General features: G+C 37.1%; 1 pseudogene; it reads left to right on the top strand.

Annotated features, from left to right (window-relative positions):
• The first annotated feature begins 223 nt into the window (after window positions 1-223).
• On the top strand, window positions 224-1,275 carry LOC125208154 (cytosolic sulfotransferase 5 pseudogene; annotated as a pseudogene).
• Window positions 1,276-6,000: the final 4,725 nt, after the last annotated feature.

The following is a 6,000-nucleotide window of genomic DNA, read 5'->3' as shown; positions in this document are numbered from 1 at the left end:
CATTATTTATGTTCGTGAGAGGTAGAGTAGGAGATGTTATAGGAAAAGTATGAGGTGATCCTCACCGTTATGATCCTCACTGCTTATTATGAGACAGGAATGAATATTAATCAAGTTATACTACCATCACAATTCACATGCATCATGCATGTTGCACACCTAGCCACTAAGATTTCATTATAAACACAAACCTAGACACCTTTTGTTGATTCATTCCCATTATTCCAAAAATGTCATCTAAGTCCAGCAATGAGAGCAACTCCGACCTCCCAAAATCCCCCTTCTGGGAGGAGCCAGACGCCCTGGCCCTCCGCGAGGGCTTCTGGCTCCCCACCTGCCTCCTCGACTCCGCCGCCTCCTTCCGCCAAAACTTTCAGGCCCGCGAGGGCGACGTCGTCCTGGCCTCCCCAATCAAAACCGGCACCACCTGGCTCATGGCCATCGCCCACTCCCTCCTCCACAAACCCAAATCCAATGATGCCAACAATGCCGATGCCGATGCCCTAGCCAGCAACAACCCTCACTCCCTGGTCCCCACAGTCGAATTCGAGCTGTGGTCCCCCACCACAACCGTCAACATCTTCGACCCCACCTCCCCGCGCCTCCTCCACACCCACCTCCCTTTCTCCCTCCTCCCGGCCTCCCTCTCCGCCTCCGCCTCGAAAATCGTGTACATCGCCCGAGGCCCCGAGGACACCCTCGTCTCCATGTGGCACTACTTCAACGCCGTCGCCGCGCCGGTGCCGCTGGAGAAGGCGGTGGAGTGCTTCTGCTCCGGGGCCCACCCCTTCGGCCCCTTTGACCGCCACGTGGCGGAGTACTGGCTGGAGACCCGGAGGCGGCCGGAGAAGGTGCTGTTCGTGAAGTACGAGGACATGAAGAGGGAGCCCGGGAGGGAGGTGTCCAGGATTGCCGAGTTTCTCGGGAGGCCGGTCGCCGCGGAGGGGGAGGTGGAGGAGATTCTGTGGCGGTGTAGTTTGGAGAGGCTCAAGAATTTGGAGGTCAATGCGGCTGGACATGCTGCTTACTTTAGGAAAGGTGAAGTGAGAGATGGGAAGAATTATTTGACGCCGGAGATGGGAGATCGGATTCATCGGAGCGTGGGCGTTAAGCTCGAGGCGCTGGGCCTCTTTTTTTCTGACAGACGATGAAGCGCAGTTCAGTTCAGTAATGTTTAATAAGACGTTTTTCATCCAACTATGGACGTGAGTCAAGGATTGTGTGTGTTTGTAAGTGTATGACTCAGTTCGGTTTAATAAGACCTTTTTCATCTAACTAATTATTGCCTTCGTCCCATTTAAGTGGAACATTTCATAAACAAGATTTTATGCAGTTTTGTTCTATGAGTTGAGTACAGCTCAGAAAAAAATAATGCTAATGTTTTTTTTTACTATATATAATAAATACTAGTCTAAGCTGGTAGTGATAAAATACAAACCCATATATTGTACAAACTCCAACCTTTTTAACACAGTGTCAATACAACGTCAACACAGTACACGATTTTAAGATTTTGATGTCAATACAATATCAACACAACGTCAACTGTTGACACTGTATCAATATTTTCTATTGCTAAAATTTGTTGACATTTTTAATGGTTCAGATAAGAGCTTGGAGTTTCTATAATATTTAGAGTTTGCATTTATTTACCTTCCAACCTAAACTTACCGATGCAGTGAGCCATAGCTCAACAAAAATAAGGCCAGCCAAGAAAATTGCTTGACATATGCACACACACTAAAATCGATAAAGCAACAAAACTAACATATGTAAAGTGAGGCACCATTTGGTGATAGTATTGAAGCAGGATCTCTTTTTTTGTCTTTTATTAAGATGAAAAAAATATAATCTGGTACGGTTTAAGGTTTAAGATTTTTGAACAAATTGCATTATATTAATAGGGGTGTGTGGGTAGGATATGTTTGATGGCAACAAAACATAATTTTTTTTTTTTATTTTGGGGTGAATTTGGAAATGAAGTCCCTTAATAGGAAACTTCTTCCTCTTTTTTTTACATTATGCAAATAGGAAAATTGCTAATGTGATTGGCGTTTTTAAAGTTGAAAAACGCCAATTCGATTGCTGTGTTTACAAAAATCAACATGTTTAGTAAAAAAACATGAATACTTAGTTGCCCAAATAGTTTGATGGAAGGATTAGAATAATTGTAATTGTCATTAAGCTATCATATTTGATTTTCATTTGATCAACACAATGGGTAGAATAATTGTAAAACGCTAATACATTTGGCGCGTTAAAAAAATGTCAATCAATTGGCGTGTTCAAAAACACACGTAGGCATTTTCCCACAACTTCCGTTGTGATTGTAAAGAGTCGTTGGCGATAAGTTCTATGTGGGGAAATCGTCGGTTTAGAGATTGGGTTACGGATGACTGTTGATAAGAATAAAGAGAGAAATCGACGAAGGGGGGATGGGTCTTGAAAAAGAAAGAAAGGGCGGAAAGTTTAATGAGAAAATAAAGAAAGTGCGTGGAAATTAGGTTACCGATTTTGAAAACTTTGCGCTAGAGTTTAAAGGCGGATGAATCGGATTGACAGAAAATCTATTCACAACGACACTGCTACAATAGGAGTGCATTAATTATTTTTATTCAGCATATCGGCGATAGATGTGAATTTATTATTCGGTTGTTATAAAGCGATTTTGGTTCGCAAAAGAGGTAAATTAAATTTATGATTATTTTTCCAATTTTTTTTTTATATCTCAATACACAAACTTTCAATTTGTCACATTAATACCCTAAGAAAAATAGGTTAGAAATTGAAATGATGTGACAAATTAAATTTTATGTGGAAATAAAAAATATCAAAACTATTGATAATATTTATTTAAATTTAATTACGTTTCACATCTCTCTTGTTTTGCATAGTCGTTGGCTCATCTCTTCATCTAAATGGTTCGATCAAATTATCAAAATACTAAGGCGAACTAGTTGAAGGAGAGATTTTGCTGAAAATTTCAAAGATCTAAGATAAGGAAATGAAGTGGCATTTCCTATTTTTTAAATAAATTTTAAAAAAATTATTAATATTAAAATGGCATCATTTTAATGGTTTTTTGGTTTTTTAGTTTGCTTTACCACTTTCAATTTCTTCCCCGGTTTTTTTAGGGAAAAATAAGATAAGTCAAAATTCATGTAAATTGAAAAAATACATGGTGGTTTTTTGCCCAACCTTAAAATAATTATATTATTATTATTATTATTATTATTATTATTTTGAATTTAGATATCTAAAACTAATAAAAATGCATAGAATAAAATCATCGCTTGTATTAAAAACACCACAATAAAAATAACATGGATTAAATAACTTATAACTCAAAAATAACATATCACTCCCAAATTTATTCTTAGCACCTAGATCAACAAGTCATGATGCATTTGGCACTATCGGCGCATAGGTCATGGTGTTGACGTTGGGGTCCAATTCAACTTGAGCCGATTCGGTCGGACCACTCAACGGTTGGCGGCTTTGTGGCTCATAGGATAAGTGTAGGATGGCACATGTGTGCCAAAACTCTCCTCGGTAGGAAAGTTAAAGTAGTTGGTGTTGCCGCCCATGGTATAGTTGCTTGAGGCGGTGGTCTTCATTCTCTTGGGGTTGCCTCCAGACTCAGCGCCACCACCAAACTTAGGATGCTCTTTGACAATATCAAAGATCTTCTCAAACTTGAAGTCTTTTTTCTCTTCATCCGAAAACGTCTTCAAAGCCTTGAGCCGAATGTCGTCCCAACTATGGCCGCTCGCCCACACCTTCTGGAAGATGTTTGCATATTTGGCCACCTCAACGGCCACCCGATCCCAATGTTTGTGGAGATGGTCCCACTCGCGCTCACATGCCCATTTGGGCTTCATTTGGTTGTATTTTGCAGCGATTTTCGTCCAAAACTGGCACACTTTTGGTTGGTGGCTACCCATGGTCTCCTTAGACACATCAACGTAGCAGTGAGCCACCACAATTGTTTCTTCAAGAGTATACCATTTCCCCTTGGCACGAGAATCCAAAACAACCTCTGGCGGTGGCGGGGATGGTGCCACCACAGGAATAAACTCAAAATCGGAAATCCCATAGTCCTCTACGTTGATTTTAGAGCTGCGTGCATCTTGGTCTGGGAGTGCCGGTTGGTACCCTGCTTGGTCCCACGGTGCTACATTGTCGAAATCCAATTCCAACGAAGCGCAATACATAAAGAAATCGTCTTGAACTATTGATGGACCACCAACATTGTTATTCATTGCTACAAACTATGAGATATTTAGAGAGACAATATAGAAGAGGGATATGAAATGAAGTGAGGAATGCGGATATTTATAGGAAAAAATGTAGTACTATTAAAATGAAAAATAAATTATATTAAAAATTAAAAATAAAAGCAATTTTCTTTTTCAGCCAACGCTAGTACTGCTATATGGCCAAAAATAGGCCGCCATTATTATTTCCCTAATATTGTCTCCATATTCAGTATTCAATTCAATTTTCCATTCTACTTATATATTCATCTACATTTAAGAATTACTCCTCTGTCCTACTTTAACAGTATCTGTTTATAATTTTAGCGTGTTTCACTTTAGAAGCCTCGCTTAAAATATTTCATAAATGGTAATAATCCTCACATTCTACTATCATTTTTTCACTCACTTTTATTATAAAACTAATCTACGTATAAAAGTAGGATTCATATTCCAATATCTTATTTCACCACCTTTTCTCTAATTTTTTAAAACCTATGCTGAACTCAAATATGACTCCTAAAGTAGGATATTATTACATTATAAATTTGAAATATCAGACTGGGTGCTACATAAGAACAAACAATAAATTTATAATATATACCAGTTTTTTACTACTTAAATAAAAATATTTAGCTTGAATAAATTACCAAAATACATGACTTGGCAACTGTGTCGAGTCGACCCTCTGGGTTGCACTTAAATTTTTTTTTTTAAATAATTACAATTGAATAAATTTAAATATGCATATTTATATAATTAATAACAATATACTAGTATTTCATGTAATTCTAAAATCATCCAATAAACATATATATATGAATTACAATTCCAATTAAAAATATAAAATCTTATAAATAGTTTCGTACTTCAAATATAGCCACTTTTAGTTAATATTCCCTCTGTCTCAGTGTAAGTGATGCATTTACCTTTTTTGACAATAATGAATTCAATTCTATCTCCTACCTTATCTTCTTATCTCTTATTCTTTTTCTCACTTAATTCTGCTTTATTCTTTTCTTTTTTCTATTTTATTTTTTTCTACTTTATTACTCATTCCGTCCTAACTAAGTTGAGTCGTATTCGTGTTTGGGGTGTCTCAACTAAATTGAGTCGTTTCTTTTTTTGACAAAAACAAAACGTTCAATCACCCTTACTTTATGTCATCACCTAATTTACTACTATCTCTTTTATCTTTCTTACTTTATTCCACTCTCCTACTTTTCAACACAATTTCTTAATTTTTGTGTAAAAAAGTTTCGACTTAACTTAGTTGGACTTAGGGAGTAGTATTTATGATTTAATTCACTAAACACAACTATCTAAATTCATATGCCTAAATAGAAAGACTCGCTTAAATTGGGCCGAAGGAAGTAATATTTAATAAAAAATTTAAAAATACATATGAAATTACTAAAATATAATTTAAAATAAATTAGCCGGTTATAAAGTGGGTCTTCATATGTAGAAAAAAACACTTAATCTAGCCGAACCAGTTAGTCGTGGACTTAGGCCTAGCCGTGACGCTGGTCGGCCTTATCGTCCCAACCCATTCAACAACTCTATGTTATGCATAAAAGGCGCTGATTCTCTACAATGGGCCAAGATATTAGGATTTGGGCCTGAAAATAGTATATGGAGTAGTAAAAATTTAGGTGGATTAAAACATTACTATTATTCAATCAAATAAATACATGTAGATGTCTATATTATGAATTTATCAGTTTTATAATCAGATTTAGAA

Source organism: Salvia hispanica, chromosome 6, assembly GCF_029641045.1.
Source record: "Salvia hispanica isolate PSC_SH4W2 chromosome 6, Shi_PSC_v1, whole genome shotgun sequence".
Classification (NCBI taxonomy): Eukaryota; Viridiplantae; Streptophyta; class Magnoliopsida; order Lamiales; family Lamiaceae; genus Salvia; species Salvia hispanica.
This window is presented reverse-complemented; position numbering and strand designations above follow the sequence as displayed.